Source organism: Spermophilus citellus (genome assembly GCF_964194105.1).
Source record: "Spermophilus citellus genome assembly, contig: SCAFFOLD_272, whole genome shotgun sequence".
Classification (NCBI taxonomy): domain Eukaryota; kingdom Metazoa; phylum Chordata; class Mammalia; order Rodentia; family Sciuridae; genus Spermophilus; species Spermophilus citellus.
Genome location: NW_027672838.1, coordinates 18,823 through 46,286, shown reverse-complemented (window position 1 = coordinate 46,286; position 27,464 = coordinate 18,823). Strand labels below are relative to the sequence as shown.

The 27,464-nt window shown below is 44.6% G+C and overlaps 1 long non-coding RNA gene across 1 annotated transcript in view; it reads left to right on the top strand.

Moving 5' to 3' along the window:
- The first annotated feature begins 3,628 nt into the window (after window positions 1–3,628).
- The window catches only part of LOC308640534, a 39,525-nt gene continuing 15,689 nt past the window's right edge, over window positions 3,629–27,464 (top strand). The window contains exons 1-6 of the long non-coding RNA XR_014020298.1: window positions 3,629–3,802; window positions 7,996–8,178; window positions 12,372–12,554; window positions 16,747–16,929; window positions 21,116–21,298; window positions 25,492–25,674. This is a non-coding gene — a long non-coding RNA (uncharacterized lncRNA). The remainder of the gene's footprint in view (window positions 3,803–7,995; window positions 8,179–12,371; window positions 12,555–16,746; window positions 16,930–21,115; window positions 21,299–25,491; window positions 25,675–27,464) is intronic.

Here is a 27,464-nt window from a genome sequence, read left to right as displayed (position 1 = left end):
TCAGGAGAAGCGAGGACGCTGGCTCCTGAGCCTTTGAGTCATTTTCCAGGCAACTCGTCTCTTTTTCTTTCCACCTGTCCAGCAGAGTTAGAACATTTTATTCCATTTTTTTCCAAAATGATCTTTTGCTCTGCTTTGGGAGCTGACTTAATATAGAGCTGGGAATGGAATCACCAAAAACCGAGCTGGAAAGAGCTGTTCCTGTCCTAGATGCCTGTCACCTTGGCTCCCTTGGTCCCTCTCGCCCCACCCGGTGCTGGGGCTTGGCTGGAAAAGGATGCCGCCCGCAGCCTTGGGCTGGTGGGAAGCTGGGACAGCTTCATGGCCTTGAGGCGCCTTTAAACTTAAACTTAAAACTTAGAAATAACATTTCCCTCCAAGCTTTTGATTTAGATTTCTAAGTCAGAGTTGATTTTAGTGTCTCTAGCCTTTTAAGCTATACTTGAGAGCCAAAACTCACATGAACCTCATATTTTAGACCCCGATGGGCCTGGATTCCTGTGACCTTTTGCCACTCCTTGAAAAGCCTTGCCTGCATGAGATCTCCAGAGCTTTTATTGAAAGGAGATTCCTCAACACTTAATGGCTCCTGAATGAATGAAAACCCACAGTGCCAACTTCTTCATTCTTGAAATATGGCTAGGCCAATACCATGAGGTTTTTGAGAATCCCATGACCAGAAATCCCTGGAGAACCTTTAGATCTCCTGTTGCTCATCATGACTGAACCAGCGAGGGCTGTTTTTGACTGAGTGGAATTCATGACCATGGTGAAGAACAGAGATGCCAGTGAGTAGGAGCCAGCAGGGAACTGGGCCGGGAGCAATGGAGTGCAGGTGTGTGATACACCATCTGTGGTGGGCCCCTGGGGTTCTGTCATTGGCTTCCAAATGACCTGTGACTGACAAGGTGCAGCCAGCAGACCCTAAAATATAAAGGCATGTTGTTGTGGGGAGAGGATTGGGTGCGATGCTCAGAATCAAGTTGCTACGCTCAAGTGGGTAAGATATATGGGGTAGCAGCCCAGTTTGTGTGTTTTTTTCCTTCAGAACCTGACTCACCCCACGTGACAGAGCTCCCTCCAGCACTGTGTCCCGGTTGACATTTATGTATTTCAAAAACAAACACCAATTTTCCAGGGAAGCTGCAAGAAATGCCATTAAAACTGGAGGGTGAGCCGAAGGCTTCACAATCCACCCTGGGAGACATTCATACCCCAACGGCCACAGTTAGCTACAAAGAGAGGATTAAGCTCTGCTGCCTCCTGTTGGTACTGGAAAATATGAAACCATGTCCTCCTGTTCACAGAGACTGAGACCAAGCTTTCATGGTCTCACTACAAAAGAAGCTAAAGCACAAAGCTATATTTCTAGTGCACAAATGCCGGAGGCAGATAGTCAAGAAGTCATTAAGCCAGCAAAGTTCCATGTGTGTGGAAGGTTTACCCTGTCCCCTACTTTTGGGATCTCTTCTGCCACACCCAAGTTTGTGAGCTCCTCAGAATTTCCAATTCCAGATACGTATTCACAGAGTTGTTTCTTCTTCTCCTCTCATTGTGTCTTATTTGGGGTGATAGTAATGTCAAGTCATGGTGGTGGATGACAGTGGAAGATTTTTATGTGGCACGTGTTCGCATATATAGTAGACTCATTTTCCCTTTTGCCCTTTGAAACATTGAATCTCTGACACTGACCCATAACCTACTAGACTGACTACTTATCGTAACATCCATAAAAATAATCCTAAAAGAATAGAAGTAGAGGCATTTGATAGGAGGCATGGTGTATACATGGACTTGCCTTTTGCTTCATCAGAGATACATATTATAAAACCTGTCACACATTTTTCTCCTTTTATTTCTCCATGAATTTTCAAAAGGAACAAATATGTAACTTCCTGACTCCCTGTCTCTGTCGCCTGGGCCACAATGTATATGTTTGTATATATATGTATATATATATACATATATATATATATATACTCCTATTGCCATCACAGGTATATTCTTGAGAGTACTCTCACTTTGGAAAATACGAATTTCATGAAGAGATCACTGCCCCCCAATACACTGAGGTAACTGAAAATTCAAACTGTGGTGAGCTTTATACTTCAACAAGTTTATACATGAAACAATGTAGAGGAAAATGAATATTTTGGGTATGTGAAGGATATATATCCCTTTATGAATTTCGATTGGCATAAGTACTACTACATTTTAATATATATTTATACATATACATACACACACACTATAATTTGCAAACATGAATTTTATGTGTCATATACTTATACTACCTTGATTCTTTCATGTCCACCATGTATTTCTCAGAAATATTCATTTTCCTGACATACATATTCATTTCTGAATACTCAAAATGACCTTCAGTGAATATTCAAAACTATATATCCAAATCAGGGGCCCAACGCCCTTGTGTGCATCAGATCTTACCTAGTTTTCTATTTTCATACTTACATTTCACCTTACATTCTGAAAAATATCCCAGTTGCCCAGTACCAGTATACATCCAGCAGCATGACTCCTATCCCAAATCGAACATGATATGACCCTTAACCACACTTTGTTCCCTCAATCTATTTTCACATAACAGCAGGTCCTGAGTTGCTCTTGCCATAGGGGTATGTAGGGAATCCTACAGCTGCTGAGAAGCTCAAAGGCAGATGCCGAAATGAAACCTGGAGCAAATGTAGGCAGCCAGTTAGGACCTGTGAGGTCTAACGTCATCCTCCATGGCCAACTACCCAGTCAGGATGAAGGGATGAGGCTGAGTCAGCCTCTGTCTTCTCAAGGCAGGGAAGATGGACACAATCAGGCCTGTGTGGATTGCTGATCCCGGGCTCCTAGGGTATATAGACCTTTGTGTCTTGTGAAAATGTCCCAGGAAGGTGGGGCAGCCTCCATCTCATGGGACCCATGGAAACAACTGTTAGGACAAAGTGGTTGCCAAGGCAGTGACCTCATTCACTTCCCTGAAGGAAGTGACCTCACCTCACTTCCTTGGTGATGGAACTCTCTGAACTTGGGATCCAGGAGGCGAGGCACCCAGAGGCAGTTCCAGTCCCAATGGGCTCACTTGTTTGTCTGTACCAAGGCCAGAGTCCTTCTTTCTTGGCACCTAGTGATGTGTGGATAGCCAAATGCCTTGAATGGTCTGAACAGGGGCCTTTCCTGAGAAAGAAGTGTTGGCTCATTGCTGGCTCCTGACAACTACACAGAGATAGCCAGGGAGACCAGAGCTGAGACAGGCCACTGCTGGGTAACATATTTTGACCCACCAGTCAGAGGACAGGGTGGATAGATGAAGACCAAATACAGGTGTGGTTTTGTGTGTCTTAGTGGGTGTGTGTTTCAATTTGTCATTTTGTCTCATGTTCTGAGAACATGAAGGAAAAACCTTTTGTTGTTGTTATTGTTGTTGTTGTTGTTGTTGGTTTGAAATGGACTGTTAACTAGTGAGTCTTTCTACGTCAGTGGATCCCACTGGGTTTGTGGTTAAACAGGGTGGAGAGAAGAATGCAGATGTGAATGTGTCCTGTGTAGTAGAAATCTTTGCAGGACTCCTCATGGCCAATTTATGAATGGACTGCTGCTTGCCTTGCAGATGGGCAACACCTACCATGATCCTAAGTTCCTGTATTCTTCCTGAATTTTGGCCAGTCTCTGAAGGGGTTCGTGGTTTTGTGTCCAAGATGTGTACCACCTTCAAGCTCTGTGACATGGCCATGGACTGGATTGCTGAAGGGAATGCCAAGCATCTCAGAAAACTCCAAAATTAGCATGACTGGTAAGGATCTCTCTGGAGAATCCCTGCTTGGATAGATAGCAACCCAAGTTGCAGGATTAGGAGCTCTCAGTGCCACAGTGTTCAATTAAAGAAAAGTTTTTCTCCAGGCTTCTTTCTTCCCTGTTGTTCTGTTCCCCTGAGTGTCAGGGAGGTCTTTGCCTTGGGGCACTCCTTTGGGGATCCTCAAGAAGACAGTTTCAAATGGAAATGAAGAGGCCTAATCTGTGCCTTTTAGGTAAAGTGCTTTGTAAAAGCTGTGTCTGAATCAGACTCCTGGCCCTCTTTGTGGCTGTGAATTACATTCTCAGCACCCCAGGAAACTCAAGAAAAATCCCATGTGTCCATCCAAATCTAAAAGGGGGAAAAAGAAGTGTAATATTGGATGAAGTCGACTTCTTGCCTTCCTCTGGTTAGGCTCCTGACCCCTCTGAAGTAAGAACAGGTATTCTCTGGGTCAAATGAGTTGTTGCAAACCCTCCAGTAACTAGCACACAGGTGTTTGGGTTTTTACATGACTCCAGTGCACATAAAGAATCTACCCCTGGCAGGCAGGAGGCCTCTAATTTGAGAAACAGAGCAGTATTCTCTAGAGGCTCGTTTTATCTATCTGTTTCTCAGGAAGGGTGTCCAGGCCACCATGACATTTGGCATATGATGGGCATGAGAGCTTACTTTGAACACCATCTTAGACTGCTCCCCCTATGCAAACCCCCAGCCAGAATGTTATGATGCGTGTCTGTATGGAAGAAGATGAGGGCCATGTGGGAGTGTTTTTGTTAGAATAGTGGTCTTTTGTGTGGTGGTTGGAAAAGATGACTGGGTCCACCTCAGCTTGAACTCTGGTGTGATGCCATTAGAGACTGAGTTCTGGAACTGATCTCAGAGAACACTTGCCATGAATTGTGTTGGGATTTGAGAAGGCCAGGCATCCGAGGAGCCTTTGGAAACTGAGACCTCGGCCGAGGGTTGCTTTCTCCACAGCACTGGGAATCTCAGCCAGGATTTCACATGATTTGGCTGTTCAAGCCTTTTAAGCTATACTTGAGAGCCAAAACTCACATGAACCTCATATTTTAGACCCTGATGGGCCTGGATTCCTGTGACCTATTGCCACTCCTTGAAAAGCCTTGCCTGCATGAGATCTCCAGAGCTTTTATTGAAAGGAGATTCCTCAACACTTAATGGCTCCTGAGTGAATCAAAACCCACGGTGCCAACTTCTTCACTCTTGAAATATGGCTAGGCCAATACCATGAGGTTTTTGAGAATCCCATGACCAGAAATCCCTGGAGAACCTTTAGATCTCCTGTTGCTCATCATGATGAACCAGCGAGGGCTGTTTTTGACTGAGTGGAATTCATGACCATGGTGAAGAACAGAGATGCCAGTGAGTAGGAGCCAGCAGGGAACTGGGCCGGGAGCAATGGAGTGCAGGTGTGTGATCCACCATCTGTGGTGGGCCCCTGGGGTTCTGTCATTGGCTTCCAAATGACCTGTGACTGACAAGGTGCAGCCAGCAGACCCTAAAATATAAAGGCACGTTGTTGTGGGGAGAGGATTGGGTGCGATGCTCAGAATCAAGTTGCTACGCTCAAGTGGGTAAGATATATGGGGTAGCAGCCCAGTTTGTGTTTTTTTTTTTTCCTTCAGACCCTGACTCACCCCACGTGACAGAGCTCCCTCCAGCACTGTGTCCCAGTTGACCTTTATGTATTTCAAAAACAAACACCAATTTTCCAGGGAAGCTGCAAGAAATGCCATTAAAACTGGAGGGTGAGCCGAAGGCTTCACAATCCACCCAGGGAGACATTCATACCCCAACGGCCACAGTTAGCTACAAAGAGAGGATTCAGCTCTGCTGCCTCCTGTTGGTACTGGAAAATATGAAACCATGTCCTCCTGTTCACAGAGACTGAGACCAAGCTTTCATGGTCTCACTACAAAAGAAGCTAAAGCACAAAGCTATATTTCTAGTGCACAAATGCCGGAGGCAGATAGTCAAGAAGTCATTAAGCCAGCAAAGTTCCATGTTTGTGGAAGGTTTACCCTGTCCCCTACTTTTGGGATCTCTTCTGCCACACCCAAGTTTGTGAGCTCCTCAGAATTTCCAATTCCAGATACGTATTCACAGAGTTTTTTTCCTCTTCTCCTCTCATTGTGTCTTATTTGGGGTGATAGTAATGTCAAGGCATGCTGGTGGATGACAGTGGAAGATTTTTATGTGGCACGTGTTCGCATACATAGTAGACTCATTTTCCCTTTTGCCCTTTGAAACATTGAATCTCTGACACTGACCCATAACCTACTAGACTCTGACTATTTATTGTAACATCCATAAAAATAATCCTAAAAGAATAGAAGTAGAGGCATTTGATAGGAGGCATGGTGTATACATGGACTTGCCTTTTGCTTCATCAGAGATACATATTATAAAACCTGTCACACATTTTTCTCCTTTTTTTTCTCCATGAATTTTCAAAAGGAACAAATATGTAACCTCCTGACTCCCTGTCTCTGTCGCTTGGGTCACAATGTATATGTTTGTATATATATACTCCTACTGCCATCACAGGTATATTTTGAGAGTACTCTCATTTTGGAAAATACGAATTTCATGAAGAGATCACTGCCCCCCCAGTACACTGAGGTAACTGAAAATTCAAACTGTGGTGAGCTTTATACTTCAACAAGTTTATACATGAAACAATGTAGAGGAAAATGAATATTTTGGGTATGTGAAGGATATATATCCCTTTATGAATTTCGATTGGCATAAGTACTACTACATTTTAATATATATTTATACATATACATACACACACACTATAATTTGCAAACATGAATTTTATGTGTCATATACTTATACTACCTTGATTCTTTCATGTCCACCATGTATTTCTCAGAAATATTCATTTTCCTGACATACATATTCATTTCTGAATACTCAAAATGGCCTTCAGTGAATATTCAAAAGTATATATCCAAATCAGGGGCCCAATGCCCTTGTGTGCTTCAGATCTTACCTAGTTATCTATTTTCATACTTACATTTCACCTTACATTCTAAAAAATATCCCAGTTGCCCAGTACCAGTATACATCCAGCAGCATGACTCCTATCCCAAATCGAACATGATATGACCCTTAACCACACTTTGTTCCCTCAATCTATTTTCACATAACAGCAGGTCCTGAGTTGCTCTTGCCATAGGGGTATGTAGGGAATCCTACAGCTGCTGAGAAGCTCAAAGGCAGATGCCGAAATGAAACCTGGAGCAAATGTAGGCAGCCAGTTAGGACCTGTGAGGTCTAACGTCATCCTCCATGGCCAACTACCCAGTCAGGATGAAGGGATGAGGCTGAGTCAGCCTCTGTCTTCTCAAGGCAGGGAAGATGGACACAATCAGGCCTGTGTGGATTGCTGATCCCGGGCTCCTAGGGTATATAGACCTTTGTGTCTTGTGAAAATGTCCCAGGAAGGTGGGGCAGCCTCCATCTCATGGGACCCATGGAAACAACTGTTAGGACAAAGTGGTTGCCAAGGCAGTGACCTCATTCACTTCCCTGAAGGAAGTGACCTCACCTCACTTCCTTGGTGATGGAACTCTCTGAACTTGGGATCCAGGAGGCGAGGCACCCAGAGGCAGTTCCAGTCCCAATGGGCTCACTTGTTTGTCTGTACCAAGGCCAGAGTCCTTCTTTCTTGGCACCTAGTGATGTGTGGATAGCCAAATGCCTTGAATGGTCTGAACAGGGGCCTTTCCTGAGAAAGAAGTGTTGGCTCATTGCTGGCTCCTGACAACTACACAGAGATAGCCAGGGAGACCAGAGCTGAGACAGGCCACTGCTGGGTAACATATTTTGACCCACCAGTCAGAGGACAGGGTGGATAGATGAAGACCAAATACAGGTGTGGTTTTGTGTGTCTTAGTGGGTGTGTGTTTCAATTTGTCATTTTGTCTCATGTTCTGAGAACATGAAGGAAAAACCTTTTGTTGTTGTTATTGTTGTTGTTGTTGTTGTTGGTTTGAAATGGACTGTTAACTAGTGAGTCTTTCTACGTCAGTGGATCCCACTGGGTTTGTGGTTAAACAGGGTGGAGAGAAGAATGCAGATGTGAATGTGTCCTGTGTAGTAGAAATCTTTGCAGGACTCCTCATGGCCAATTTATGAATGGACTGCTGCTTGCCTTGCAGATGGGCAACACCTACCATGATCCTAAGTTCCTGTATTCTTCCTGAATTTTGGCCAGTCTCTGAAGGGGTTCGTGGTTTTGTGTCCAAGATGTGTACCACCTTCAAGCTCTGTGACATGGCCATGGACTGGATTGCTGAAGGGAATGCCAAGCATCTCAGAAAACTCCAAAATTAGCATGACTGGTAAGGATCTCTCTGGAGAATCCCTGCTTGGATAGATAGCAACCCAAGTTGCAGGATTAGGAGCTCTCAGTGCCACAGTGTTCAATTAAAGAAAAGTTTTTCTCCAGGCTTCTTTCTTCCCTGTTGTTCTGTTCCCCTGAGTGTCAGGGAGGTCTTTGCCTTGGGGCACTCCTTTGGGGATCCTCAAGAAGACAGTTTCAAATGGAAATGAAGAGGCCTAATCTGTGCCTTTTAGGTAAAGTGCTTTGTAAAAGCTGTGTCTGAATCAGACTCCTGGCCCTCTTTGTGGCTGTGAATTACATTCTCAGCACCCCAGGAAACTCAAGAAAAATCCCATGTGTCCATCCAAATCTAAAAGGGGGAAAAAGAAGTGTAATATTGGATGAAGTCGACTTCTTGCCTTCCTCTGGTTAGGCTCCTGACCCCTCTGAAGTAAGAACAGGTATTCTCTGGGTCAAATGAGTTGTTGCAAACCCTCCAGTAACTAGCACACAGGTGTTTGGGTTTTTACATGACTCCAGTGCACATAAAGAATCTACCCCTGGCAGGCAGGAGGCCTCTAATTTGAGAAACAGAGCAGTATTCTCTAGAGGCTCGTTTTATCTATCTGTTTCTCAGGAAGGGTGTCCAGGCCACCATGACATTTGGCATATGATGGGCATGAGAGCTTACTTTGAACACCATCTTAGACTGCTCCCCCTATGCAAACCCCCAGCCAGAATGTTATGATGCGTGTCTGTATGGAAGAAGATGAGGGCCATGTGGGAGTGTTTTTGTTAGAATAGTGGTCTTTTGTGTGGTGGTTGGAAAAGATGACTGGGTCCACCTCAGCTTGAACTCTGGTGTGATGCCATTAGAGACTGAGTTCTGGAACTGATCTCAGAGAACACTTGCCATGAATTGTGTTGGGATTTGAGAAGGCCAGGCATCCGAGGAGCCTTTGGAAACTGAGACCTCGGCCGAGGGTTGCTTTCTCCACAGCACTGGGAATCTCAGCCAGGATTTCACATGATTTGGCTGTTCAAGCCTTTTAAGCTATACTTGAGAGCCAAAACTCACATGAACCTCATATTTTAGACCCTGATGGGCCTGGATTCCTGTGACCTATTGCCACTCCTTGAAAAGCCTTGCCTGCATGAGATCTCCAGAGCTTTTATTGAAAGGAGATTCCTCAACACTTAATGGCTCCTGAGTGAATCAAAACCCACGGTGCCAACTTCTTCACTCTTGAAATATGGCTAGGCCAATACCATGAGGTTTTTGAGAATCCCATGACCAGAAATCCCTGGAGAACCTTTAGATCTCCTGTTGCTCATCATGATGAACCAGCGAGGGCTGTTTTTGACTGAGTGGAATTCATGACCATGGTGAAGAACAGAGATGCCAGTGAGTAGGAGCCAGCAGGGAACTGGGCCGGGAGCAATGGAGTGCAGGTGTGTGATCCACCATCTGTGGTGGGCCCCTGGGGTTCTGTCATTGGCTTCCAAATGACCTGTGACTGACAAGGTGCAGCCAGCAGACCCTAAAATATAAAGGCACGTTGTTGTGGGGAGAGGATTGGGTGCGATGCTCAGAATCAAGTTGCTACGCTCAAGTGGGTAAGATATATGGGGTAGCAGCCCAGTTTGTGTTTTTTTTTTTTCCTTCAGACCCTGACTCACCCCACGTGACAGAGCTCCCTCCAGCACTGTGTCCCAGTTGACCTTTATGTATTTCAAAAACAAACACCAATTTTCCAGGGAAGCTGCAAGAAATGCCATTAAAACTGGAGGGTGAGCCGAAGGCTTCACAATCCACCCAGGGAGACATTCATACCCCAACGGCCACAGTTAGCTACAAAGAGAGGATTCAGCTCTGCTGCCTCCTGTTGGTACTGGAAAATATGAAACCATGTCCTCCTGTTCACAGAGACTGAGACCAAGCTTTCATGGTCTCACTACAAAAGAAGCTAAAGCACAAAGCTATATTTCTAGTGCACAAATGCCGGAGGCAGATAGTCAAGAAGTCATTAAGCCAGCAAAGTTCCATGTTTGTGGAAGGTTTACCCTGTCCCCTACTTTTGGGATCTCTTCTGCCACACCCAAGTTTGTGAGCTCCTCAGAATTTCCAATTCCAGATACGTATTCACAGAGTTTTTTTCCTCTTCTCCTCTCATTGTGTCTTATTTGGGGTGATAGTAATGTCAAGGCATGCTGGTGGATGACAGTGGAAGATTTTTATGTGGCACGTGTTCGCATACATAGTAGACTCATTTTCCCTTTTGCCCTTTGAAACATTGAATCTCTGACACTGACCCATAACCTACTAGACTCTGACTATTTATTGTAACATCCATAAAAATAATCCTAAAAGAATAGAAGTAGAGGCATTTGATAGGAGGCATGGTGTATACATGGACTTGCCTTTTGCTTCATCAGAGATACATATTATAAAACCTGTCACACATTTTTCTCCTTTTTTTTCTCCATGAATTTTCAAAAGGAACAAATATGTAACCTCCTGACTCCCTGTCTCTGTCGCTTGGGTCACAATGTATATGTTTGTATATATATACTCCTACTGCCATCACAGGTATATTTTGAGAGTACTCTCATTTTGGAAAATACGAATTTCATGAAGAGATCACTGCCCCCCCAGTACACTGAGGTAACTGAAAATTCAAACTGTGGTGAGCTTTATACTTCAACAAGTTTATACATGAAACAATGTAGAGGAAAATGAATATTTTGGGTATGTGAAGGATATATATCCCTTTATGAATTTCGATTGGCATAAGTACTACTACATTTTAATATATATTTATACATATACATACACACACACTATAATTTGCAAACATGAATTTTATGTGTCATATACTTATACTACCTTGATTCTTTCATGTCCACCATGTATTTCTCAGAAATATTCATTTTCCTGACATACATATTCATTTCTGAATACTCAAAATGGCCTTCAGTGAATATTCAAAAGTATATATCCAAATCAGGGGCCCAATGCCCTTGTGTGCTTCAGATCTTACCTAGTTATCTATTTTCATACTTACATTTCACCTTACATTCTAAAAAATATCCCAGTTGCCCAGTACCAGTATACATCCAGCAGCATGACTCCTATCCCAAATCGAACATGATATGACCCTTAACCACACTTTGTTCCCTCAATCTATTTTCACATAACAGCAGGTCCTGAGTTGCTCTTGCCATAGGGGTATGTAGGGAATCCTACAGCTGCTGAGAAGCTCAAAGGCAGATGCCGAAATGAAACCTGGAGCAAATGTAGGCAGCCAGTTAGGACCTGTGAGGTCTAACGTCATCCTCCATGGCCAACTACCCAGTCAGGATGAAGGGATGAGGCTGAGTCAGCCTCTGTCTTCTCAAGGCAGGGAAGATGGACACAATCAGGCCTGTGTGGATTGCTGATCCCGGGCTCCTAGGGTATATAGACCTTTGTGTCTTGTGAAAATGTCCCAGGAAGGTGGGGCAGCCTCCATCTCATGGGACCCATGGAAACAACTGTTAGGACAAAGTGGTTGCCAAGGCAGTGACCTCATTCACTTCCCTGAAGGAAGTGACCTCACCTCACTTCCTTGGTGATGGAACTCTCTGAACTTGGGATCCAGGAGGCGAGGCACCCAGAGGCAGTTCCAGTCCCAATGGGCTCACTTGTTTGTCTGTACCAAGGCCAGAGTCCTTCTTTCTTGGCACCTAGTGATGTGTGGATAGCCAAATGCCTTGAATGGTCTGAACAGGGGCCTTTCCTGAGAAAGAAGTGTTGGCTCATTGCTGGCTCCTGACAACTACACAGAGATAGCCAGGGAGACCAGAGCTGAGACAGGCCACTGCTGGGTAACATATTTTGACCCACCAGTCAGAGGACAGGGTGGATAGATGAAGACCAAATACAGGTGTGGTTTTGTGTGTCTTAGTGGGTGTGTGTTTCAATTTGTCATTTTGTCTCATGTTCTGAGAACATGAAGGAAAAACCTTTTGTTGTTGTTATTGTTGTTGTTGTTGTTGTTGGTTTGAAATGGACTGTTAACTAGTGAGTCTTTCTACGTCAGTGGATCCCACTGGGTTTGTGGTTAAACAGGGTGGAGAGAAGAATGCAGATGTGAATGTGTCCTGTGTAGTAGAAATCTTTGCAGGACTCCTCATGGCCAATTTATGAATGGACTGCTGCTTGCCTTGCAGATGGGCAACACCTACCATGATCCTAAGTTCCTGTATTCTTCCTGAATTTTGGCCAGTCTCTGAAGGGGTTCGTGGTTTTGTGTCCAAGATGTGTACCACCTTCAAGCTCTGTGACATGGCCATGGACTGGATTGCTGAAGGGAATGCCAAGCATCTCAGAAAACTCCAAAATTAGCATGACTGGTAAGGATCTCTCTGGAGAATCCCTGCTTGGATAGATAGCAACCCAAGTTGCAGGATTAGGAGCTCTCAGTGCCACAGTGTTCAATTAAAGAAAAGTTTTTCTCCAGGCTTCTTTCTTCCCTGTTGTTCTGTTCCCCTGAGTGTCAGGGAGGTCTTTGCCTTGGGGCACTCCTTTGGGGATCCTCAAGAAGACAGTTTCAAATGGAAATGAAGAGGCCTAATCTGTGCCTTTTAGGTAAAGTGCTTTGTAAAAGCTGTGTCTGAATCAGACTCCTGGCCCTCTTTGTGGCTGTGAATTACATTCTCAGCACCCCAGGAAACTCAAGAAAAATCCCATGTGTCCATCCAAATCTAAAAGGGGGAAAAAGAAGTGTAATATTGGATGAAGTCGACTTCTTGCCTTCCTCTGGTTAGGCTCCTGACCCCTCTGAAGTAAGAACAGGTATTCTCTGGGTCAAATGAGTTGTTGCAAACCCTCCAGTAACTAGCACACAGGTGTTTGGGTTTTTACATGACTCCAGTGCACATAAAGAATCTACCCCTGGCAGGCAGGAGGCCTCTAATTTGAGAAACAGAGCAGTATTCTCTAGAGGCTCGTTTTATCTATCTGTTTCTCAGGAAGGGTGTCCAGGCCACCATGACATTTGGCATATGATGGGCATGAGAGCTTACTTTGAACACCATCTTAGACTGCTCCCCCTATGCAAACCCCCAGCCAGAATGTTATGATGCGTGTCTGTATGGAAGAAGATGAGGGCCATGTGGGAGTGTTTTTGTTAGAATAGTGGTCTTTTGTGTGGTGGTTGGAAAAGATGACTGGGTCCACCTCAGCTTGAACTCTGGTGTGATGCCATTAGAGACTGAGTTCTGGAACTGATCTCAGAGAACACTTGCCATGAATTGTGTTGGGATTTGAGAAGGCCAGGCATCCGAGGAGCCTTTGGAAACTGAGACCTCGGCCGAGGGTTGCTTTCTCCACAGCACTGGGAATCTCAGCCAGGATTTCACATGATTTGGCTGTTCAAGCCTTTTAAGCTATACTTGAGAGCCAAAACTCACATGAACCTCATATTTTAGACCCTGATGGGCCTGGATTCCTGTGACCTATTGCCACTCCTTGAAAAGCCTTGCCTGCATGAGATCTCCAGAGCTTTTATTGAAAGGAGATTCCTCAACACTTAATGGCTCCTGAGTGAATCAAAACCCACGGTGCCAACTTCTTCACTCTTGAAATATGGCTAGGCCAATACCATGAGGTTTTTGAGAATCCCATGACCAGAAATCCCTGGAGAACCTTTAGATCTCCTGTTGCTCATCATGATGAACCAGCGAGGGCTGTTTTTGACTGAGTGGAATTCATGACCATGGTGAAGAACAGAGATGCCAGTGAGTAGGAGCCAGCAGGGAACTGGGCCGGGAGCAATGGAGTGCAGGTGTGTGATCCACCATCTGTGGTGGGCCCCTGGGGTTCTGTCATTGGCTTCCAAATGACCTGTGACTGACAAGGTGCAGCCAGCAGACCCTAAAATATAAAGGCACGTTGTTGTGGGGAGAGGATTGGGTGCGATGCTCAGAATCAAGTTGCTACGCTCAAGTGGGTAAGATATATGGGGTAGCAGCCCAGTTCGTGTTTTTTTTTTTCCTTCAGACCCTGACTCACCCCACGTGACAGAGCTCCCTCCAGCACTGTGTCCCAGTTGACCTTTATGTATTTCAAAAACAAACACCAATTTTCCAGGGAAGCTGCAAGAAATGCCATTAAAACTGGAGGGTGAGCCGAAGGCTTCACAATCCACCCAGGGAGACATTCATACCCCAACGGCCACAGTTAGCTACAAAGAGAGGATTCAGCTCTGCTGCCTCCTGTTGGTACTGGAAAATATGAAACCATGTCCTCCTGTTCACAGAGACTGAGACCAAGCTTTCATGGTCTCACTACAAAAGAAGCTAAAGCACAAAGCTATATTTCTAGTGCACAAATGCCGGAGGCAGATAGTCAAGAAGTCATTAAGCCAGCAAAGTTCCATGTTTGTGGAAGGTTTACCCTGTCCCCTACTTTTGGGATCTCTTCTGCCACACCCAAGTTTGTGAGCTCCTCAGAATTTCCAATTCCAGATACGTATTCACAGAGTTTTTTTCCTCTTCTCCTCTCATTGTGTCTTATTTGGGGTGATAGTAATGTCAAGGCATGCTGGTGGATGACAGTGGAAGATTTTTATGTGGCACGTGTTCGCATACATAGTAGACTCATTTTCCCTTTTGCCCTTTGAAACATTGAATCTCTGACACTGACCCATAACCTACTAGACTCTGACTATTTATTGTAACATCCATAAAAATAATCCTAAAAGAATAGAAGTAGAGGCATTTGATAGGAGGCATGGTGTATACATGGACTTGCCTTTTGCTTCATCAGAGATACATATTATAAAACCTGTCACACATTTTTCTCCTTTTTTTTCTCCATGAATTTTCAAAAGGAACAAATATGTAACCTCCTGACTCCCTGTCTCTGTCGCTTGGGTCACAATGTATATGTTTGTATATATATACTCCTACTGCCATCACAGGTATATTTTGAGAGTACTCTCATTTTGGAAAATACGAATTTCATGAAGAGATCACTGCCCCCCCAGTACACTGAGGTAACTGAAAATTCAAACTGTGGTGAGCTTTATACTTCAACAAGTTTATACATGAAACAATGTAGAGGAAAATGAATATTTTGGGTATGTGAAGGATATATATCCCTTTATGAATTTCGATTGGCATAAGTACTACTACATTTTAATATATATTTATACATATACATACACACACACTATAATTTGCAAACATGAATTTTATGTGTCATATACTTATACTACCTTGATTCTTTCATGTCCACCATGTATTTCTCAGAAATATTCATTTTCCTGACATACATATTCATTTCTGAATACTCAAAATGGCCTTCAGTGAATATTCAAAAGTATATATCCAAATCAGGGGCCCAATGCCCTTGTGTGCTTCAGATCTTACCTAGTTATCTATTTTCATACTTACATTTCACCTTACATTCTAAAAAATATCCCAGTTGCCCAGTACCAGTATACATCCAGCAGCATGACTCCTATCCCAAATCGAACATGATATGACCCTTAACCACACTTTGTTCCCTCAATCTATTTTCACATAACAGCAGGTCCTGAGTTGCTCTTGCCATAGGGGTATGTAGGGAATCCTACAGCTGCTGAGAAGCTCAAAGGCAGATGCCGAAATGAAACCTGGAGCAAATGTAGGCAGCCAGTTAGGACCTGTGAGGTCTAACGTCATCCTCCATGGCCAACTACCCAGTCAGGATGAAGGGATGAGGCTGAGTCAGCCTCTGTCTTCTCAAGGCAGGGAAGATGGACACAATCAGGCCTGTGTGGATTGCTGATCCCGGGCTCCTAGGGTATATAGACCTTTGTGTCTTGTGAAAATGTCCCAGGAAGGTGGGGCAGCCTCCATCTCATGGGACCCATGGAAACAACTGTTAGGACAAAGTGGTTGCCAAGGCAGTGACCTCATTCACTTCCCTGAAGGAAGTGACCTCACCTCACTTCCTTGGTGATGGAACTCTCTGAACTTGGGATCCAGGAGGCGAGGCACCCAGAGGCAGTTCCAGTCCCAATGGGCTCACTTGTTTGTCTGTACCAAGGCCAGAGTCCTTCTTTCTTGGCACCTAGTGATGTGTGGATAGCCAAATGCCTTGAATGGTCTGAACAGGGGCCTTTCCTGAGAAAGAAGTGTTGGCTCATTGCTGGCTCCTGACAACTACACAGAGATAGCCAGGGAGACCAGAGCTGAGACAGGCCACTGCTGGGTAACATATTTTGACCCACCAGTCAGAGGACAGGGTGGATAGATGAAGACCAAATACAGGTGTGGTTTTGTGTGTCTTAGTGGGTGTGTGTTTCAATTTGTCATTTTGTCTCATGTTCTGAGAACATGAAGGAAAAACCTTTTGTTGTTGTTATTGTTGTTGTTGTTGTTGTTGGTTTGAAATGGACTGTTAACTAGTGAGTCTTTCTACGTCAGTGGATCCCACTGGGTTTGTGGTTAAACAGGGTGGAGAGAAGAATGCAGATGTGAATGTGTCCTGTGTAGTAGAAATCTTTGCAGGACTCCTCATGGCCAATTTATGAATGGACTGCTGCTTGCCTTGCAGATGGGCAACACCTACCATGATCCTAAGTTCCTGTATTCTTCCTGAATTTTGGCCAGTCTCTGAAGGGGTTCGTGGTTTTGTGTCCAAGATGTGTACCACCTTCAAGCTCTGTGACATGGCCATGGACTGGATTGCTGAAGGGAATGCCAAGCATCTCAGAAAACTCCAAAATTAGCATGACTGGTAAGGATCTCTCTGGAGAATCCCTGCTTGGATAGATAGCAACCCAAGTTGCAGGATTAGGAGCTCTCAGTGCCACAGTGTTCAATTAAAGAAAAGTTTTTCTCCAGGCTTCTTTCTTCCCTGTTGTTCTGTTCCCCTGAGTGTCAGGGAGGTCTTTGCCTTGGGGCACTCCTTTGGGGATCCTCAAGAAGACAGTTTCAAATGGAAATGAAGAGGCCTAATCTGTGCCTTTTAGGTAAAGTGCTTTGTAAAAGCTGTGTCTGAATCAGACTCCTGGCCCTCTTTGTGGCTGTGAATTACATTCTCAGCACCCCAGGAAACTCAAGAAAAATCCCATGTGTCCATCCAAATCTAAAAGGGGGAAAAAGAAGTGTAATATTGGATGAAGTCGACTTCTTGCCTTCCTCTGGTTAGGCTCCTGACCCCTCTGAAGTAAGAACAGGTATTCTCTGGGTCAAATGAGTTGTTGCAAACCCTCCAGTAACTAGCACACAGGTGTTTGGGTTTTTACATGACTCCAGTGCACATAAAGAATCTACCCCTGGCAGGCAGGAGGCCTCTAATTTGAGAAACAGAGCAGTATTCTCTAGAGGCTCGTTTTATCTATCTGTTTCTCAGGAAGGGTGTCCAGGCCACCATGACATTTGGCATATGATGGGCATGAGAGCTTACTTTGAACACCATCTTAGACTGCTCCCCCTATGCAAACCCCCAGCCAGAATGTTATGATGCGTGTCTGTATGGAAGAAGGGCCATGTGGGAGTGTTTTTGTTAGAATAGTGGTCTTTTGTGTGGTGGTTGGAAAAGATGACTGGGTCCACCTCAGCTTGAACTCTGGTGTGATGCCATTAGAGACTGAGTTCTGGAACTGATCTCAGAGAACACTTGCCATGAATTGTGTTGGGATTTGAGAAGGCCAGGCATCCGAGGAGCCTTTGGAAACTGAGACCTCGGCCGAGGGTTGCTTTCTCCACAGCACTGGGAATCTCAGCCAGGATTTCACATGATTTGGCTGTTCAAGCCTTTTAAGCTATACTTGAGAGCCAAAACTCACATGAACCTCATATTTTAGACCCTGATGGGCCTGGATTCCTGTGACCTATTGCCACTCCTTGAAAAGCCTTGCCTGCATGAGATCTCCAGAGCTTTTATTGAAAGGAGATTCCTCAACACTTAATGGCTCCTGAGTGAATCAAAACCCACGGTGCCAACTTCTTCACTCTTGAAATATGGCTAGGCCAATACCATGAGGTTTTTGAGAATCCCATGACCAGAAATCCCTGGAGAACCTTTAGATCTCCTGTTGCTCATCATGATGAACCAGCGAGGGCTGTTTTTGACTGAGTGGAATTCATGACCATGGTGAAGAACAGAGATGCCAGTGAGTAGGAGCCAGCAGGGAACTGGGCCGGGAGCAATGGAGTGCAGGTGTGTGATCCACCATCTGTGGTGGGCCCCTGGGGTTCTGTCATTGGCTTCCAAATGACCTGTGACTGACAAGGTGTAGCCAGCAGACCCTAAAATATAAAGGCACATTGTTGTGGGGAGAGGATTGGGTGCGATGCTCAGAATCAAGTTGCTACGCTCAAGTGGGTAAGATATATGGGGTAGCAGCCCAGTTTGTGTTTTTTTTTTTCCTTCAGACCCTGACTCACCCCACGTGACAGAGCTCCCTCCAGCACTGTGTCCCAGTTGACCTTTATGTATTTCAAAAACAAACACCAATTTTCCAGGGAAGCTGCAAGAAATGCCATTAAAACTGGAGGGTGAGCCGAAGGCTTCACAATCCACCCAGGGAGACATTCATACCCCAACGGCCACAGTTAGCTACAAAGAGAGGATTCAGCTCTGCTGCCTCCTGTTGGTACTGGAAAATATGAAACCATGTCCTCCTGTTCACAGAGACTGAGACCAAGCTTTCATGGTCTCACTACAAAAGAAGCTAAAGCACAAAGCTATATTTCTAGTGCACAAATGCCGGAGGCAGATAGTCAAGAAGTCATTAAGCCAGCAAAGTTCCATGTTTGTGGAAGGTTTACCCTGTCCCCTACTTTTGGGATCTCTTCTGCCACACCCAAGTTTGTGAGCTCCTCAGAATTTCCAATTCCAGATACGTATTCACAGAGTTTTTTCCTCTTCTCCTCTCATTGTGTCTTATTTGGGGTGATAGTAATGTCAAGGCATGGTGGTGGATGACAGTGGAAGATTTTTATGTGGCACGTGTTCGCATACATAGTAGACTCATTTTCCCTTTTGCCCTTTGAAACATTGAATCTCTGACACTGACCCATAACCTACTAGACTCTGACTATTTATTGTAACATCCATAAAAATAATCCTAAAAGAATAGAAGTAGAGGCATTTGATAGGAGGCATGGTGTATACATGGACTTGCCTTTTGCTTCATCAGAGATACATATTATAAAACCTGTCACACATTTTTCTCCTTTTTTTTCTCCATGAATTTTCAAAAGGAACAAATATGTAACCTCCTGACTCCCTGTCTCTGTCGCTTGGGTCACAATGTATATGTTTGTATATATATACTCCTACTGCCATCACAGGTATATTTTGAGAGTACTCTCATTTTGGAAAATACGAATTTCATGAAGAGATCACTGCCCCCCCAGTACACTGAGGTAACTGAAAATTCAAACTGTGGTGAGCTTTATACTTCAACAAGTTTATACATGAAACAATGTAGAGGAAAATGAATATTTTGGGTATGTGAAGGATATATATCCCTTTATGAATTTCGATTGGCATAAGTACTACTACATTTTAATATATATTTATACATATACATACACACACACTATAATTTGCAAACATGAATTTTATGTGTCATATACTTATACTACCTTGATTCTTTCATGTCCACCATGTATTTCTCAGAAATATTCATTTTCCTGACATACATATTCATTTCTGAATACTCAAAATGGCCTTCAGTGAATATTCAAAAGTATATATCCAAATCAGGGGCCCAATGCCCTTGTGTGCTTCAGATCTTACCTAGTTATCTATTTTCATACTTACATTTCACCTTACATTCTAAAAAATATCCCAGTTGCCCAGTACCAGTATACATCCAGCAGCATGACTCCTATCCCAAATCGAACATGATATGACCCTTAACCACACTTTGTTCCCTCAATCTATTTTCACATAACAGCAGGTCCTGAGTTGCTCTTGCCATAGGGGTATGTAGGGAATCCTACAGCTGCTGAGAAGCTCAAAGGCAGATGCCGAAATGAAACCTGGAGCAAATGTAGGCAGCCAGTTAGGACCTGTGAGGTCTAACGTCATCCTCCATGGCCAACTACCCAGTCAGGATGAAGGGATGAGGCTGAGTCAGCCTCTGTCTTCTCAAGGCAGGGAAGATGGACACAATCAGGCCTGTGTGGATTGCTGATCCCGGGCTCCTAGGGTATATAGACCTTTGTGTCTTGTGAAAATGTCCCAGGAAGGTGGGGCAGCCTCCATCTCATGGGACCCATGGAAACAACTGTTAGGACAAAGTGGTTGCCAAGGCAGTGACCTCATTCACTTCCCTGAAGGAAGTGACCTCACCTCACTTCCTTGGTGATGGAACTCTCTGAACTTGGGATCCAGGAGGCGAGGCACCCAGAGGCAGTTCCAGTCCCAATGGGCTCACTTGTTTGTCTGTACCAAGGCCAGAGTCCTTCTTTCTTGGCACCTAGTGATGTGTGGATAGCCAAATGCCTTGAATGGTCTGAACAGGGGCCTTTCCTGAGAAAGAAGTGTTGGCTCATTGCTGGCTCCTGACAACTACACAGAGATAGCCAGGGAGACCAGAGCTGAGACAGGCCACTGCTGGGTAACATATTTTGACCCACCAGTCAGAGGACAGGGTGGATAGATGAAGACCAAATACAGGTGTGGTTTTGTGTGTCTTAGTGGGTGTGTGTTTCAATTTGTCATTTTGTCTCATGTTCTGAGAACATGAAGGAAAAACCTTTTGTTGTTGTTATTGTTGTTGTTGTTGTTGTTGGTTTGAAATGGACTGTTAACTAGTGAGTCTTTCTACGTCAGTGGATCCCACTGGGTTTGTGGTTAAACAGGGTGGAGAGAAGAATGCAGATGTGAATGTGTCCTGTGTAGTAGAAATCTTTGCAGGACTCCTCATGGCCAATTTATGAATGGACTGCTGCTTGCCTTGCAGATGGGCAACACCTACCATGATCCTAAGTTCCTGTATTCTTCCTGAATTTTGGCCAGTCTCTGAAGGGGTTCGTGGTTTTGTGTCCAAGATGTGTACCACCTTCAAGCTCTGTGACATGGCCATGGACTGGATTGCTGAAGGGAATGCCAAGCATCTCAGAAAACTCCAAAATTAGCATGACTGGTAAGGATCTCTCTGGAGAATCCCTGCTTGGATAGATAGCAACCCAAGTTGCAGGATTAGGAGCTCTCAGTGCCACAGTGTTCAATTAAAGAAAAGTTTTTCTCCAGGCTTCTTTCTTCCCTGTTGTTCTGTTCCCCTGAGTGTCAGGGAGGTCTTTGCCTTGGGGCACTCCTTTGGGGATCCTCAAGAAGACAGTTTCAAATGGAAATGAAGAGGCCTAATCTGTGCCTTTTAGGTAAAGTGCTTTGTAAAAGCTGTGTCTGAATCAGACTCCTGGCCCTCTTTGTGGCTGTGAATTACATTCTCAGCACCCCAGGAAACTCAAGAAAAATCCCATGTGTCCATCCAAATCTAAAAGGGGGAAAAAGAAGTGTAATATTGGATGAAGTCGACTTCTTGCCTTCCTCTGGTTAGGCTCCTGACCCCTCTGAAGTAAGAACAGGTATTCTCTGGGTCAAATGAGTTGTTGCAAACCCTCCAGTAACTAGCACACAGGTGTTTGGGTTTTTACATGACTCCAGTGCACATAAAGAATCTACCCCTGGCAGGCAGGAGGCCTCTAATTTGAGAAACAGAGCAGTATTCTCTAGAGGCTCGTTTTATCTATCTGTTTCTCAGGAAGGGTGTCCAGGCCACCATGACATTTGGCATATGATGGGCATGAGAGCTTACTTTGAACACCATCTTAGACTGCTCCCCCTATGCAAACCCCCAGCCAGAATGTTATGATGCGTGTCTGTATGGAAGAAGATGAGGGCCATGTGGGAGTGTTTTTGTTAGAATAGTGGTCTTTTGTGTGGTGGTTGGAAAAGATGACTGGGTCCACCTCAGCTTGAACTCTGGTGTGATGCCATTAGAGACTGAGTTCTGGAACTGATCTCAGAGAACACTTGCCATGAATTGTGTTGGGATTTGAGAAGGCCAGGCATCCGAGGAGCCTTTGGAAACTGAGACCTCGGCCGAGGGTTGCTTTCTCCACAGCACTGGGAATCTCAGCCAGGATTTCACATGATTTGGCTGTTCAAGCCTTTTAAGCTATACTTGAGAGCCAAAACTCACATGAACCTCATATTTTAGACCCTGATGGGCCTGGATTCCTGTGACCTATTGCCACTCCTTGAAAAGCCTTGCCTGCATGAGATCTCCAGAGCTTTTATTGAAAGGAGATTCCTCAACACTTAATGGCTCCTGAGTGAATCAAAACCCACGGTGCCAACTTCTTCACTCTTGAAATATGGCTAGGCCAATACCATGAGGTTTTTGAGAATCCCATGACCAGAAATCCCTGGAGAACCTTTAGATCTCCTGTTGCTCATCATGATGAACCAGCGAGGGCTGTTTTTGACTGAGTGGAATTCATGACCATGGTGAAGAACAGAGATGCCAGTGAGTAGGAGCCAGCAGGGAACTGGGCCGGGAGCAATGGAGTGCAGGTGTGTGATCCACCATCTGTGGTGGGCCCCTGGGGTTCTGTCATTGGCTTCCAAATGACCTGTGACTGACAAGGTGCAGCCAGCAGACCCTAAAATATAAAGGCACGTTGTTGTGGGGAGAGGATTGGGTGCGATGCTCAGAATCAAGTTGCTACGCTCAAGTGGGTAAGATATATGGGGTAGCAGCCCAGTTTGTGTTTTTTTTTTTTCCTTCAGACCCTGACTCACCCCACGTGACAGAGCTCCCTCCAGCACTGTGTCCCAGTTGACCTTTATGTATTTCAAAAACAAACACCAATTTTCCAGGGAAGCTGCAAGAAATGCCATTAAAACTGGAGGGTGAGCCGAAGGCTTCACAATCCACCCAGGGAGACATTCATACCCCAACGGCCACAGTTAGCTACAAAGAGAGGATTCAGCTCTGCTGCCTCCTGTTGGTACTGGAAAATATGAAACCATGTCCTCCTGTTCACAGAGACTGAGACCAAGCTTTCATGGTCTCACTACAAAAGAAGCTAAAGCACAAAGCTATATTTCTAGTGCACAAATGCCGGAGGCAGATAGTCAAGAAGTCATTAAGCCAGCAAAGTTCCATGTTTGTGGAAGGTTTACCCTGTCCCCTACTTTTGGGATCTCTTCTGCCACACCCAAGTTTGTGAGCTCCTCAGAATTTCCAATTCCAGATACGTATTCACAGAGTTTTTTTCCTCTTCTCCTCTCATTGTGTCTTATTTGGGGTGATAGTAATGTCAAGGCATGCTGGTGGATGACAGTGGAAGATTTTTATGTGGCACGTGTTCGCATACATAGTAGACTCATTTTCCCTTTTGCCCTTTGAAACATTGAATCTCTGACACTGACCCATAACCTACTAGACTCTGACTATTTATTGTAACATCCATAAAAATAATCCTAAAAGAATAGAAGTAGAGGCATTTGATAGGAGGCATGGTGTATACATGGACTTGCCTTTTGCTTCATCAGAGATACATATTATAAAACCTGTCACACATTTTTCTCCTTTTTTTTCTCCATGAATTTTCAAAAGGAACAAATATGTAACCTCCTGACTCCCTGTCTCTGTCGCTTGGGTCACAATGTATATGTTTGTATATATATACTCCTACTGCCATCACAGGTATATTTTGAGAGTACTCTCATTTTGGAAAATACGAATTTCATGAAGAGATCACTGCCCCCCCAGTACACTGAGGTAACTGAAAATTCAAACTGTGGTGAGCTTTATACTTCAACAAGTTTATACATGAAACAATGTAGAGGAAAATGAATATTTTGGGTATGTGAAGGATATATATCCCTTTATGAATTTCGATTGGCATAAGTACTACTACATTTTAATATATATTTATACATATACATACACACACACTATAATTTGCAAACATGAATTTTATGTGTCATATACTTATACTACCTTGATTCTTTCATGTCCACCATGTATTTCTCAGAAATATTCATTTTCCTGACATACATATTCATTTCTGAATACTCAAAATGGCCTTCAGTGAATATTCAAAAGTATATATCCAAATCAGGGGCCCAATGCCCTTGTGTGCTTCAGATCTTACCTAGTTATCTATTTTCATACTTACATTTCACCTTACATTCTAAAAAATATCCCAGTTGCCCAGTACCAGTATACATCCAGCAGCATGACTCCTATCCCAAATCGAACATGATATGACCCTTAACCACACTTTGTTCCCTCAATCTATTTTCACATAACAGCAGGTCCTGAGTTGCTCTTGCCATAGGGGTATGTAGGGAATCCTACAGCTGCTGAGAAGCTCAAAGGCAGATGCCGAAATGAAACCTGGAGCAAATGTAGGCAGCCAGTTAGGACCTGTGAGGTCTAACGTCATCCTCCATGGCCAACTACCCAGTCAGGATGAAGGGATGAGGCTGAGTCAGCCTCTGTCTTCTCAAGGCAGGGAAGATGGACACAATCAGGCCTGTGTGGATTGCTGATCCCGGGCTCCTAGGGTATATAGACCTTTGTGTCTTGTGAAAATGTCCCAGGAAGGTGGGGCAGCCTCCATCTCATGGGACCCATGGAAACAACTGTTAGGACAAAGTGGTTGCCAAGGCAGTGACCTCATTCACTTCCCTGAAGGAAGTGACCTCACCTCACTTCCTTGGTGATGGAACTCTCTGAACTTGGGATCCAGGAGGCGAGGCACCCAGAGGCAGTTCCAGTCCCAATGGGCTCACTTGTTTGTCTGTACCAAGGCCAGAGTCCTTCTTTCTTGGCACCTAGTGATGTGTGGATAGCCAAATGCCTTGAATGGTCTGAACAGGGGCCTTTCCTGAGAAAGAAGTGTTGGCTCATTGCTGGCTCCTGACAACTACACAGAGATAGCCAGGGAGACCAGAGCTGAGACAGGCCACTGCTGGGTAACATATTTTGACCCACCAGTCAGAGGACAGGGTGGATAGATGAAGACCAAATACAGGTGTGGTTTTGTGTGTCTTAGTGGGTGTGTGTTTCAATTTGTCATTTTGTCTCATGTTCTGAGAACATGAAGGAAAAACCTTTTGTTGTTGTTATTGTTGTTGTTGTTGTTGTTGGTTTGAAATGGACTGTTAACTAGTGAGTCTTTCTACGTCAGTGGATCCCACTGGGTTTGTGGTTAAACAGGGTGGAGAGAAGAATGCAGATGTGAATGTGTCCTGTGTAGTAGAAATCTTTGCAGGACTCCTCATGGCCAATTTATGAATGGACTGCTGCTTGCCTTGCAGATGGGCAACACCTACCATGATCCTAAGTTCCTGTATTCTTCCTGAATTTTGGCCAGTCTCTGAAGGGGTTCGTGGTTTTGTGTCCAAGATGTGTACCACCTTCAAGCTCTGTGACATGGCCATGGACTGGATTGCTGAAGGGAATGCCAAGCATCTCAGAAAACTCCAAAATTAGCATGACTGGTAAGGATCTCTCTGGAGAATCCCTGCTTGGATAGATAGCAACCCAAGTTGCAGGATTAGGAGCTCTCAGTGCCACAGTGTTCAATTAAAGAAAAGTTTTTCTCCAGGCTTCTTTCTTCCCTGTTGTTCTGTTCCCCTGAGTGTCAGGGAGGTCTTTGCCTTGGGGCACTCCTTTGGGGATCCTCAAGAAGACAGTTTCAAATGGAAATGAAGAGGCCTAATCTGTGCCTTTTAGGTAAAGTGCTTTGTAAAAGCTGTGTCTGAATCAGACTCCTGGCCCTCTTTGTGGCTGTGAATTACATTCTCAGCACCCCAGGAAACTCAAGAAAAATCCCATGTGTCCATCCAAATCTAAAAGGGGGAAAAAGAAGTGTAATATTGGATGAAGTCGACTTCTTGCCTTCCTCTGGTTAGGCTCCTGACCCCTCTGAAGTAAGAACAGGTATTCTCTGGGTCAAATGAGTTGTTGCAAACCCTCCAGTAACTAGCACACAGGTGTTTGGGTTTTTACATGACTCCAGTGCACATAAAGAATCTACCCCTGGCAGGCAGGAGGCCTCTAATTTGAGAAACAGAGCAGTATTCTCTAGAGGCTCGTTTTATCTATCTGTTTCTCAGGAAGGGTGTCCAGGCCACCATGACATTTGGCATATGATGGGCATGAGAGCTTACTTTGAACACCATCTTAGACTGCTCCCCCTATGCAAACCCCCAGCCAGAATGTTATGATGCGTGTCTGTATGGAAGAAGATGAGGGCCATGTGGGAGTGTTTTTGTTAGAATAGTGGTCTTTTGTGTGGTGGTTGGAAAAGATGACTGGGTCCACCTCAGCTTGAACTCTGGTGTGATGCCATTAGAGACTGAGTTCTGGAACTGATCTCAGAGAACACTTGCCATGAATTGTGTTGGGATTTGAGAAGGCCAGGCATCCGAGGAGCCTTTGGAAACTGAGACCTCGGCCGAGGGTTGCTTTCTCCACAGCACTGGGAATCTCAGCCAGGATTTCACATGATTTGGCTGTTCAAGCCTTTTAAGCTATACTTGAGAGCCAAAACTCACATGAACCTCATATTTTAGACCCTGATGGGCCTGGATTCCTGTGACCTATTGCCACTCCTTGAAAAGCCTTGCCTGCATGAGATCTCCAGAGCTTTTATTGAAAGGAGATTCCTCAACACTTAATGGCTCCTGAGTGAATCAAAACCCACGGTGCCAACTTCTTCACTCTTGAAATATGGCTAGGCCAATACCATGAGGTTTTTGAGAATCCCATGACCAGAAATCCCTGGAGAACCTTTAGATCTCCTGTTGCTCATCATGATGAACCAGCGAGGGCTGTTTTTGACTGAGTGGAATTCATGACCATGGTGAAGAACAGAGATGCCAGTGAGTAGGAGCCAGCAGGGAACTGGGCCGGGAGCAATGGAGTGCAGGTGTGTGATCCACCATCTGTGGTGGGCCCCTGGGGTTCTGTCATTGGCTTCCAAATGACCTGTGACTGACAAGGTGCAGCCAGCAGACCCTAAAATATAAAGGCACGTTGTTGTGGGGAGAGGATTGGGTGCGATGCTCAGAATCAAGTTGCTACGCTCAAGTGGGTAAGATATATGGGGTAGCAGCCCAGTTTGTGTTTTTTTTTTTCCTTCAGACCCTGACTCACCCCACGTGACAGAGCTCCCTCCAGCACTGTGTCCCAGTTGACCTTTATGTATTTCAAAAACAAACACCAATTTTCCAGGGAAGCTGCAAGAAATGCCATTAAAACTGGAGGGTGAGCCGAAGGCTTCACA